General features: G+C 41.1%; 1 protein-coding gene across 3 annotated transcripts in view; it reads left to right on the plus strand.

The window, feature by feature from the left end:
- Positions 1-438: 438 nt before the first annotated feature.
- Positions 439-12947, plus strand: part of AP1G1 (adaptor related protein complex 1 subunit gamma 1) — a 94662-nt gene continuing 82153 nt past the window's right edge. The window contains exons 1-3 of one of the 3 annotated variants that reach the window (XM_066242071.1): positions 440-777; positions 1988-2043; positions 3286-3436. The gene's annotated coding sequence lies outside the window, so the exon portion shown is untranslated. Of the gene's footprint in view, positions 778-1987; positions 2044-3285; positions 3437-12947 lie in introns of all 3 variants that reach the window. The other 2 variants (XM_066242072.1, XM_066242070.1) reach the window with 2 other exon arrangements.

Below are 12947 nucleotides of genomic sequence, written 5' to 3' on the forward strand. Positions count from 1 at the left end.
ATCCTCTATTTTTATATACGAGGAAACTGAGGTCCTAAGAGTTTAAATTACTTGTCCAGTGCAGGTAATTTTGTGATGATAGTGGTCTTGCAAAAATACCAGAAAACCATAGCATCCAAGACCACTTGGAGCACGTTCCTGACTTTAACCTGAGAAAGCCAAGGTCTCAAATGTGACAGGAAAGAGTTTGGGATTCTCGCGGGTTAGGACCGGCTTAGACCTGTTCAATGTTCTCGCCTCCGACCTGCTTCGCCTCTTTCACTTCCTCGGTTACCTTCATAGCCCCGCCCTCTTCAGGTGGTCGGGTCGCTTCCTGGTAGCCCAGCCCTCCCCTCAAGCGGAACCAATGTCCGTCGGCTCCAGGGTCAGCCGGATTCTTCTCGCTCAGACTCTTCGCAGCGGTGACTCGGCAGCAGCGTCTCGCGTCATCAGTGACAGCCCTGACCCTTGCTACGCTTTGCGTCGCTCTGCCAGGAGCAGTCACCTCCTCCTTGGCAAATAGTCCTCGGCAGGGTACGAGTGTTCTTGGATAATAGGAGAGGGGAGGCACGTAAAGTTCCAGTCAGAGGACGCAGATTCGAGAAGGAGGGGAAGACAAGGACTGAAGTTTTTGCCATAGCGTGTGAACTTAGTTAAAAACTCCCTTCCTCCTAAGGATCCCTCCGCCTGCAGTAGTGGTGGTGTGGCCGAGGGAGCCGCCATTTTGGATGTTCGGTTCCTGCTGCCACTGCTGCCGCCGCCCCCGGAGCTGCTGGTTTCATTCGAGGTTTCGGGCCGGTGAGTGTCACTCTCAGCGCTAAGAGCATACTGCTTCTTTTGCCTCACGCCTGCCGGGAGCGCTTGGACAGAAGCTTCCCAGGGGTACGGTCCCCGGCTGTGGGAGGTGAAAAGAGAGGACTGAGGCTGGGCCAGGAGGGGCCCGGAGCCCCAGGGGCTGCTCCGACTTCTTGCTGGCGGTCCCTGAGGCCTCGGACCCAGAGGCTCCGCGCACGCGACCGCGTTCCGTGCTGTGGCGTTGCCCGGCCGGTGCCGGCCTCCTTGGACCCATTGACTTTCTCAGACTGCGATCCTTCTTTGAGGGCTCATTGAGGGAGCCACGTATCAACATTCTTGCATCTTGTACCCCGGGTCAGGTCTTTTGTAGAACTCTTCGGCATTTCCAAATGCTAAGTCAATCGCTGTCTGCACCTGCAATGCCGTCCTCTCAGAAGCGGACATCGGCTTCGCTTCCTTCTTATCTTCCGACCAACTTCTTTCCCAATTTTCAGGGTTTTTTTAAAATTTTTTTTAACTCACCTTCGGGTACACTGCTTACCCTTCTCTCAAACTTCTGACGCTGCGGACGTCAGCTTCTAATAATTCTCCCGATCTTCCAGACTGAAAGTGTCGGGACGTTTGGTTACGTTTCCCTGTTAGGGTTTGGTGTAGAAGATCCGTTGAAACATTCGGTCAAGAGTGTAGTTGAGCCGTAAATGTTTATAAAGGTGACTAAGTGGCTTTGGGGCGTCGGTAGGGAGTAGGCTGTCAAGTGTTTTCTTATTTGTGGGTTCCCTTCCTGTGCTGAATACTTAGTTTTTTGGAACCTATTGACACTTAAACGTACTTTTCTTGGTGTTACATATCCTTGGGGATGGAAATCTGCCCTGGAGGAAGAATCTTAATCTGATGTGGGTGGAAAAGCAAGTAACCTTTTTTTTGGCTGCTGTAGGGATTAGTTAACTGAAGAGGGGTGAATGAAGATTTCTTAGTGATCTGAACTTTCAGGTGTTTTGTACAGTAGTGATCTTTGCTGACTGATTCTAAAAAAATACTTGTATTGACTTTATGTATTGGATTTTTCTGGGGATAGTTGGATTTTAAATATTCATTTTCTCCATTTCTGGTAATATTTGTCAGACTATATACATCTTAACTTTTGGTTTAAAAATACAGACACTTCAGGTACTCATAATCTCACTTTTATTTTACTCTTAACGTATGTTTGCAGTATAGCATGCTTGAATAAAGAGCATTTCACTGATGACTTCGTACATTTCAAGTTAGGTAAGTTTGACTAAATCACCTCTATTTCATCTTAGTCTGGGTTTTGCATTTGAAAAAGAGAAATAACTTCTTAGAGATTACAGCCTAGTGACTGCTGAAACTAAAATTTATAACTTGAACTGGATCAAATATTTTTATTTCCAATTCATGTACAAATGCATTTGTCTTATCAGGTTATCAGGGAGATACATTCCTGTGATGGTCGTATGGTGTCTCATTAGAAGATTGAATGCTTTAATTGTAAATAGTCAGTGTTCTTGTTTGTTTTTACTGTTTTATTCTTTTAAGGAGACTTTTCAAAAATATATGTTTCTATTTTGTATTTACTCTAAACTTTTGGAGTTTCTTTTCTGGTTTAAAGGAACTGTCAAACACTAAACATCTGTGGAATGCTCACTCATTTACTAAATACCTCTTGGTAGTTGCTACTGAAATGTTCCATCTCTGAGTTAAATGTTTAAAATAAGGTTTGGGAAGAGCTATTAACTAAGTGTTAACTCAGTTCATTTTATGGCACAATGTACTGGTATTTAAATGTCGTTTGAAACTACTTACTAATGGTTTGCATTCAATTGGAGAAAGTGTCTTTTGCCTTACAAATTATAAGCAAAGTGCTGTTTAGTGCACTGTTGATCTGAACAAACAGACTTGAATGTCTGCTTTGTCTCAAGTTGTTGGGATTATACTTGAAATTACTGTTTAGGAAATCTCAATTCATTTTCTTTTGGGAACAGTTTGTTCTTTCCTCTGTTTCATTGACAGTAGTTCTAGATTTGAGGGTAAATTTTAGAGTGAAACTTGAGTACAAAAATTGTCAGGAAAGCCTTGGTGGTACTTCATTCCATTATTTATTTTTAAAAGTAGTCTTGAAATCAATGGCATACAGAAACAAAAACCCAGGTGTTTATGATTTATAAAAACTGAAAAAGTTGAACAAGTATTTTCCAAATATTTTACTTAAAAAAATTGAATTGAGAAACTACTTACCCAAACAGTTTTGAAATGCTTCCTTTTGTATTTGATGAAGATCTAAAAATTTTATGTGTACAGAGGGATTGATATAAAAAATTTTACATTGTTTGGATTTAGCTTGAGAAAATCGAAAACTTAACTTTTCTTCAAACTCCAGAAATCTGTTTAGCTGTCTTTGGTGTTTGTGATTCCGTCTTCATTTGCTTTATGAATTGTTTTCTTTTCTTGATTTTGGCTTTTTTTTCAATCTCTTTGTTACTTTTCATTCAGTTTCTTTTTAAAGTAGCAAGCAAGTTTAAAATGAAGAGAACATGCCTGACCTGTGGTGGAGCAGCAGATAAAGCAGTGATGCAGAATACTTAGGTCACAGGTTCAAAACCCCGGGCTTGCCCGGTGAAGGCACATACAAGAAGCAACTACTGTGAGTTGATGCGTCCTACTCCTCGCCCCCTTCTCTCTCTCTCTCTCTCTCTCTCCCTCTCTCTCTCTCTTTCTAAAATCAATTAAGAAAAATTATGAAAACATAGATTTATCTAAGCTCTTATAGTTCTTGGCTTATAGATATTGGAAAGTATTACAGTATCAATAAAAAGCAAGAAAAAGTATTAGGATATTTTCATTTGCCTTTTTGTATAGAAAATTTTAGTTTAATAAAGGCAGTCATTTCTACCTTGAAAATAGGTGTAAGGGTTTTTGCTTCACTGAAGGAGTAGCACTAAACAGTTAATTTGGCATGATTTCTAGTTACTAGAAGAACAATCTCGTCAATGTTTGAAGAGTGCAGAAGTAAAAGAAATTAAATAAGTAAATAAATAAATACTTGCCAAACTTGTTGAGTCAGCATCAGCTAACACTTGATAAAAGGGCAAGGTTTAGGATAATATGATTGAAACAAGAAATGCTTTTTTCACCGCTAGGTACTTAGAAGTTTTTCTTTTTGTGTGTGTGTGTGTGTGTGGGGCACTCAAACCACTGGAGAGAGAATATTAATAAGTTATAAATGTCAGTGAAAAAGACTAAGAAGGAAAAAAATCATTTTTTTAAAAGATGGAGAAAATATATTTGACTATTGTACCTTATGAATATTTAAAGACATTTTAAAGGCAAGTAGGTTTAATCCCCTTTTCTGTTGTTACAGTGTGACAGTCACTGTGTAACCTGATAAGCAGTTGCTTTGTTCACTCCAGCTTGTTTGTTGTGGCTGACTGTATTTGTGTTGTATCAAGCATCCTTCGCTTTTCAAAAGCTTTGAGATTAATACTATGGATTCCTGGGAAGAGTAAATACCAGAAATGTATAAACTTAAGTCTTTGTAACTGTGAAACATTTACATATCTTGTTTTACAAGGCTTCTAGTTAAAATTAAGACTACCAATATTATTTGTGATGATGTACAGTATTTGGTTATGAGGTCTAACTCTTGTAAATGATCACACAATTGAATGTACCTCGAAGTAAAAGGATTTCCACTAGTGGTTTGTTTTTTTAAAGTGAGAAAGATTGAGAGAGAGAGAGACAGGAAGGGAGAGAGGTGAGAAGCATCAGTTCTTCATTGCAGCACCGCTTTCTCCTATGCGCCTTGACCGGGGGGGGGGGGGTCCAGCCAAGACCCCATTGCTCAAGCCAGTGACCATGATGTCATGTCTATGATCCCATACTCAAGCCAGTGACCCCACGCTCAGGCCGGATGAGCCCACACTGAAGCTGGTGACCTCAAGGTTTTGAACCTGGTCCTCAGCGACCCAGGCTGACTCTCTATCCATTGTACCACCACCTGGTCAGGCTTTTTTACTTTTTTTGAGAGAGGAGAGAGAGCGAGAAGGTGGGGAGAGAAACAGGAAGCATCAGCGTAGTAGTTGCTTCTCATATGTGCCTTGACCAGGCAAACCCGGGGTTTCGAACTGGGGACCTCGGCATTCCAGGTTGAAGTTTTATCCACTGTGCCACCACAGGTCAGGCCACTAGTGTTTTACAGCTAAATTTAGTGAAACTATTTACTAAACCTCACTATTGGGAAATTATTCAGTTTCAAGCTGAAGAAAAATAAGGGAAGTTCATTTTTCTTACTACTTTTTAAAAGTTTGCACAAAAGATTTGATTCCTTTCTCACTTTATGAAAATTTTGTTAATACTTTCTTTAAAATAAAGTCAAAATACTGGTTTGAGGTGAATGGCGAAACTATCTGAAAATAATTAGACACATTGTAGAGTTCTTGAATTTTGTTGGTATTAGATTTTTTTGTATAATAATTGAAGGAAAACTATTGTAACAAGAAAGAGCCTTTTTTTCTGATAGTACCCAATATATGTGGTGTTTTATAAATGTATATTTTGTCTCTATCAGTGAATGCTTGGTTTCTGTATTTTCTTTTGTATTTTTCCAAAGTGAGAAGCTTGGGGGGGGGTGAGTTAGATTCTCACCTGAGCTGGACAGGGATCTACCCAGCATGCCCACCAGGGGGCGATGCTCTGCCAATCTGGGCCATTGCTCCACTGCAATCCAAGGCATTCTAGCGCCTGAGGCGGAGGCCACGGAGCCATCCTCAGCACCTGGGCCAGCTTTGCTCCAGTGGAGCCTTGGCTGAGGGAGGTGAAGAGAGAGACAGAGAGAAAGGAGAGGGGGAAGGGCGGAGAAACAGATGAGTATCTCTCCTGTGTGCCCTGGCCAGGAATCAACCCGAGACTTCCGTATGCCAGGCCGACACTACCACTGAGCCAACCGGCCAGGGCTGGTTTCTGTATTTTCTTAAGAAACTTTCCATGATAAAAGCTTTAAAAATGGTATTGATTATTTTAGAAAGAATGAAGTAGCTTACAATATTATTAGCATTTAGTATTATTTTTATTTCTATACACGGAACTTTTTGCTGTTCCTTTAATAGTTATGTTCTTTCATTCTTATAACTTCTTCCTATACCTGGAATCCTTTCTCTCTCTGCCACTGAACCTAGCTTCCTTCTCTCTATACCCCCAGGCAAAAGATGTGTAGCTCTGTTTTAGTACTTGTTGATTGTCTACTTTTCATAGATCTTTCAGAGGTCAAGAACCATCTAATTTGTGGCATCCCTAGTACATAGCACGGCACCTGGCACTTAGTAGCTACACTGCAGAATAGATGCTACGAATGAAAATAACGTGAAGGAATTATTCACTTACTCAGCTATATGGGAACTGGTCTATGCTAGAGCCAAAAGCAGTCAGGATCTTGAGTGAACTATACGAATCTACTGTGATTTATTTGTGACTAGTAGAGTGGATGTCAGTGAAGTTTATTTTATTTTTTGTTTTATTATTAAGTGAGAGGTAGGGAGGCACAGACAGACTCCCACATGGGCCCAGCTGGGATCTAGCCGGCAAGTCCCCAATTGGGTGAAGCTCTGTCCATCTGTGGCCTCTGCTCTGTTGCTTAGAAACCGAGCCATTTTAGCGCCTGAGGCAAGGCTGTGGCAGCACCTTCAGTGCCCAGGGCCAACTTGCTCAGGTTGAGCCTTGGCTGTGGGAAGGGCATAAAGAGAGAGAAAGTGAGAGACAGAGAAAGGGGAGCGGTAGAGAAGCAGATGAGTGCTTCTGTGTGCCCTGACTGGGAATTTCACCTGGAACTTCAACACACAAGGCCATGCTCTACTGCTGAGCCAACTGGCCAGAGCCGAAGTTTATTTTCAGGTTTAGAAAATATATACCTTGTTTTCAGGTCTTTGAAAAATTATTTAGATGTTTAAATCTGAAATTGACAGTATCCTTTACCCTGTGATTTTCTCACACTTTTTTCTTTTTCTCTTTTTTTTAGTGAGAGAGAGAGCGCGCATGAGACAGTCAGGAAGGGACAGAGATGAGAAGCATCAACTCATAGTTGTGGCACTTTAGTTGTTCATTTATTGCTTTCTTATATGTGACTTCACTGCAGGGCTCCAGCTGAGCCAGTGACCCCTTGCTCAAGCCAGTGACCTTGGGCTCTTGTCTATGATGCCATGCTTAAGCTGGCGACTCCGCCTTCAAGGTGGTAAACCCACGCTTAAGCTGCATGAGCCTGTGCTCATTCCAGCGTCCTTGGGGGTTTTGAACCTGGGTCCTCAGTGTCCCAGGCTGATGCTCTGTCTACTGTGCCACTTCCTGGTCAGGCAGACCATGTCTTTTTTTATTTAAAGATTTTTTTATTGATTGATTTTTATTTTTTTTTAGAAAAAGGAGAGCGAGAGAGAGAGAGAATGAAGTAAATACCAATTCATTGCTCTGACCATTCATGCCATCATTGGTTGATTCTTGTATGTGCCTTGACTGGGGTATTGTGGAGATGACACTCCAACCAAGTTATCTGGCCAGGCCCACTTTTTTTTTCTTTTGAACACCTGTTATGTAATTTATTATGATAAGGAAACTAATAGTGAATTGAGAATTTCAGTCTTCCCCCCACCAATGGAAATATGTTGATAGTTTAATGATTTGTTACTGACTTTCTCCTTGTGTTTGAATAATCTACTTTTATAGTCCTGAGGGTTTAAAATTTTTTTTAATCTTTTTATTTACAAAATAGTAGGTATTTATTGTACTTATTGTCACTATAGGCTGTGAAATGTTCCAGCACTTTGAGATACCACCACACTCTAAGCAGCCAACTCGCATCCTTCTAAATGGTCTTAAGCTCAGTTCTCCCTAAAATGCCACAATAATTTCAGGAGTCATCTTTTATGCTTAATTATAACCAAAATTCATCAAACCTGAAATTTAAAAAATATAGATGTATGGTCTGACCTGTAGTGGCGCAGTGGATAAAGCATCAACCTGGAATGCTAAGGTCACTGGTTTGTAATTCTGGGCTTGTCTGGTCAAGGCACATATGGGAGTTGATGCTTCCTGCTCCTTCCCCCCTTTTCTCTCTTTTTCTCTCTCTTCTATCTAAAAAAAAGAAAAAGAATAAATTTAAATACGTATCTTTAAAAAAAAAAAGCCTGACCAGGCGGTGGCGCAGTGGATAGAGCGTTGGACTGGGATGGGACCCAGAGGACCCAGGTTCGAAACCCTGAAGCCTCCAGCTTGAGCGCAGTCTCATTCAGCTTGAGTGCAGGCTCACCAGCTTGAGCATGCGATCATAGACATGACCCCATGGTTGCTTGCTTGAGCCCAAAGGTCGCTGGCTTGAGCAAGGGGTCAGTTGCTCTGCTGTAGCCACCCCCCCCCCCCAGTCAAGGCACATACGAGAAAGCAATCAATGAACAACTAAGGTGCTGCAACAAAGAATTGATGCTTCTCATCTCTCTTCCTTCCTGTCTGTCCCTATCTGTCCCTCTCTGATTCTGTCAAAAAAATGAAAATAATAATAAAAATAGATGTATGTAAATGCAAATATGCCTACTGAAAAAACTTAAAGACATACTTTTAAGAAAGCTAATTTATTTCCCTCAACCTTTTTATTATTACTTCCTAGCCATTTTATAGGTATGCTTCATTATTTCTCTCCATGCTTGAGTTAAATACTGTATATGCTAACATAAGTGTACATATGTAGTGATTCTTTGTTTTTATATTACTCTGTAGCAAGCTCTTTTTATTTATTTATTTTAATTTAGTGAGAGAAAGGGAGAGAGTGACTCTCACATGCTTTTTGATCAGGATTTACCTGGCAAGCCCACAAGGGGGTGGTTCTCTGCCCATCTGGGGCCCTTGCTCTGTTGCAACCTGAGCCATTTTTTCAGTGCCTGAGGCAGAGACCATGGAGCTATCCTCAGCACACAGGGTCAGCTTGCTCCAGTTGAGCCATGGCTGCAGGAGAGAAGATGGAGAGAGAGAGAAAGAGAGAGAGAGAAAGAAAGAAAGAAAGAAAGAAAGAAAGAAAGAAAGAAAGAAAGAGAAACGAAAGGGGGAGAGGTGGAGAAGCAGATGGGAGCTTCTCCGGTGTGCCCTAGACAAGAATTGAACCCGGGACATCCACACGCTGCGGCTGATGCTCTACCACTGAGCCAACTAGTCAGGGCACAAGCTCTTCTTAATACATTTTAATTTCCCTGTTATTGGAGCTATTGATAGCTTCTTTTGGTATGTTTTCTGGCCATTTGGATTTCCTTTATTGAGAATTGTTCATGTCCTTGGTTCATTTTTACAGTATTTCAAGTTTTTCTGCTTATCTTATAGGAACACATTATTATTAATTGTTTATCATGACACATGTATCTATTCATCTGGAATTAATTTTATATGGTGTGAAATAGGAAGTCTTAACGGTTTTCCTTTGTATAGAGAGCCAACTTTGCCAAGACTAAATAAATCATTCTTTCCTCAATGAATTAAATGCCGCCATATCATATTTTAAGTTCCCATATGTTTACTCTATTTCTGGATATTCTGTTTTTCTCTTCCTGTACTATTACTTTACTGTTTTTTTTTTTTCCCTCGTCTTTCCTTTCCTCTATTTTTTTTTTAATATTCTTTTTTTTTTTTTAAATTTTATTTATTCATTTTAGAGAGGAGAGAGAGAGACAGAGAGGGAGAGAGAGAGAGACAGAGAGAGAAGGTGGGGAGGAGCTGGAAGCATCAACTCCCATATGTGCCTTGGCCAGGCAAGCCCAGGGTTTTGAACCGGCGACCTCAGCATTTCCAGGTCGACGCTTTATCCACTGCGCCACCACAGGTCAGGCTACTTTACTGTTTTGAGTAGAACAACTTTATAGAAAGTTATACTTTTTTTTTTTTTTTTTTTATAGAGAAAGAGAGAGAGTCAGAGAGAGGGATAGACAGGGACAGACAGACAGGAATGGAGAGAGATGAGAAGCATCTCTCATTAGTTTTTCTTTGTGCATTGCAACACCTTAATTGTTCATTGATTGCTTTCTCATACGTGCCTTGACCACAGGCTTTCAGCAGGCTGAGTAACCCCTTGCTCGAGCCAGCGACCTTGGGTCCAAGCTGGTGAGCTTTTGCTCAAACCAGATGAGCCCTTGCTCAAGCTGGCGACCTCCGGGTCTCGAACCTGGGTCTTCCGCATCCCAGTCTGATGCTCTATCCACTGCGCCACTGTCCGGTCAGGCAAAAGTTATACTCTTTTTTTTTTTTTTGCATTTTTCTGAAGCTGGAAACAGGGAGAGACAGTCAGACAGACTCCCGCATGCGCCCGACGGGATCCACCCGGCACGCCCACCAGGGGGCGACGCTCTGCCCTCCAGGGGGCGATGCTCTGCCCATCCTGGGTGTCGCCATGTTGCGACCAGAGCCACTCTAGCGCCTGGGGCAGAGGCCACAGAGCCATCCCCAGCGCCCGGGCCATCTTTGCTCCAATGGAGCCTTGGCTGCGGGAGGGGAAGAGAGAGACAGAGAGGAAGGCGCGGCGGAGGGGTGGAGAAGCAAATGGGCGCTTCTCCTATGTGCCCTGGCCGGGAATCGAACCCGGGTCCTCTGCACGCTAGGCCGACGCTCTACCGCTGAGCCAACCGGCCAGGGCTATACTCTTTTAAGAAAAGCTTCTGACACTGTATTTTTAAATCTCTTGACTATTCTTAAACATTTATTCTTATATCTGTGTTGGTTGAAAATAATTCTGTTGAGTTCAGAAACCCTCAAAAGACCCACTGTTTGAAATTGCACTATAGTCTTATAGTAATTTTGGGAGGTATGAGATTTTTTAATGATGATAATTTTTCTTCGTTATGATGAGTTTTCCATTTGTTCCAATCTTGTTTTAGTTTTAGGTCCTTCAGTAAATGTTTCATTGATTTAATATACTGCTCACAAAAATCGGGATATTTCAAAATGAATATGAAGGAATAAAATACCTTTTAATTTTTGTGAGTAGTATAGCTTTCTTCATCTAGTTCATATCTCTTTCCTACTAAATTTATTCCAAGACATTTTATAGTTTTTGACACTGTTGTTGCTGGGACTTTCCCTTAATTTATAAATAATGTCAGACACATATGATAAAAATGGTCCTTTAATTACAGAACTCCCCTATGTTCCCCTGTCCTTTCTTGCTATCAACAGAACTTGGATTCATGAACAATATGCTAGGGGAAATTTATCTTAGTATTAAATCACTTACTAATAAACTTTCTAATGTCATCCTGTAGAAAACTACTCTTAAATAAATGTGACACTGTTCTTTTAGGATGATTGCCATCTTATTATTTTGAAAGTTTACAGGTATTTTTTGTTTTGTTTTTTACAGGGACAGAGAGACTCAGAGGGACAGACAGACAGACAGAAACGGAGAGAGATGAGAAGCATCAATCATCAGTTTTTTGTTGCGAGAACTTAGTTGTTCATTGATAGCTTTCTCATATGTGCCTTGACTGTGGACCTTCAGCAGACCGAGTAACCCCTTGCTCCAGGCAGCGACTTTGAGTCCAAGCTGGTGAGCCTTGCTCAAACCAGATGATCCCGCGCTCAAGCTGGCGACTTCAGGGTTTCAAACCTGGATCTTCCACATCCCAGTCCGATGCTCTATCCACTGCGCCACCGCCTGGTCAGGCGAAAGTTTACAGTTTCATTTTACCTATTCTTATGTTTAAAAAATTTATTTTAATTTTTAAAGCGTGATTTATTGCTTGTTATACGTGTTAGTTATTTGAAAGATATCAGACAATATAGAGAAATTTAAAAGGCATCTATATTCATATTAGGCACTGATAATCTCCCTTAACATTTATTATATCCACCTGACCAGGCAGTGGCGCAGTGGATAGAGCATCGGACTGGGATGTGGAGGTTCCAGGTTCGAGACCCTAGGTTGCCAGCTTGAGTACGGACTCATCTGGTTTGAGCAAGGGGTCACTTGGTCTGCTTGTAGACCCCCGGTCAAGGCACATACGTGAAAGCAATCAATGGACAACTAAGGTGCTGCAACGAAAAATTGATTCTTCTCATCTCTCTCCTGTCTGTCTGTCCCTGTCTGTCCTCTCTCTGACTCTGTCTCTCTCTGTGTGTCTGTCCCTCTCTCTGACTCTGTCTCTCTCTGTGTGTTTATGTCATAACAGACACAAAAAATTAATTATACTCTTTCAGGAATACCTTAAAAACTAAGGTTTTGTTTTGATAATTTTGTGACAATTCTTGACAATTGAGGTTAGGAAAGTGAAAGAAATTTACTTCATTAGTGTCAAGTTAGGTGTTGATCCTGTTAATGTATTAATCTTTATTTGGCCTTTATTGGTTTTATGCATCTTAATGCAGTGGAATTGTTTAGTAGGCATATTTGCATTTACATGCATATATTTTTTAGATCTCAGGTTTGGTGAATTTTGGTTATGGATAATTAAGCATAAAAGAAGACTCCTGAAATTACTTTGGCATTTTAGGGCGAACTGAGCTTAAGACCTTTTAGAGGGATGCCAGTTGGCTGCCTAGACAGTATGGTGGTATCTCAATGTGCTGGAACATTTCACAGCCTATTTCTTAGCCTTGAAGATCCAGAAATTCTATTTCAGTGTTTCACCTAGGGATGATTGGGCAATTCAAACTCACTGATGTGTAAATTAGAATAACAATGTTGTAATTCACAAAGGGCTATGCATTGCTGCTGAATTACCTGCACTTTCCAGGGCACCCTGTGTATTAAGGTACTTGGGAGGCAAGGAAATTGCAAAGGCTGTTATAATCAGAAAGTTACATTGTGAGCCTGAAACCAGAGCATATAAAGTTGGATGGTTTTGAGTGTTTCATCATTCTAGGCCAGGCATGGCCAACATATGGCCTGTAGGCTAGATCAGGCCCGTGTAATGAGTTTATGCGGCCCACGATTAAATTTTTAATATTCTCCGCTACTTTAAAATCTCAGCTACTCAGAAGCGGAAGCGTCTTTGATTATTGGAAATTGAGATATTTAAGAAGATTGTGAAATGTGAAATGTGGCAAAGAATTCTGCGTGTGACTAATCTAGGGTTAACTTCCAATAATTGGTTGAATGGATTCGCGATACTTCTTTATTTTTTTAAAAAAAATCCATGATA

The sequence above is a fragment of the Saccopteryx bilineata genome, chromosome 9, assembly GCF_036850765.1.
Source record: "Saccopteryx bilineata isolate mSacBil1 chromosome 9, mSacBil1_pri_phased_curated, whole genome shotgun sequence".
NCBI classification, from domain to species: domain Eukaryota; kingdom Metazoa; phylum Chordata; class Mammalia; order Chiroptera; family Emballonuridae; genus Saccopteryx; species Saccopteryx bilineata.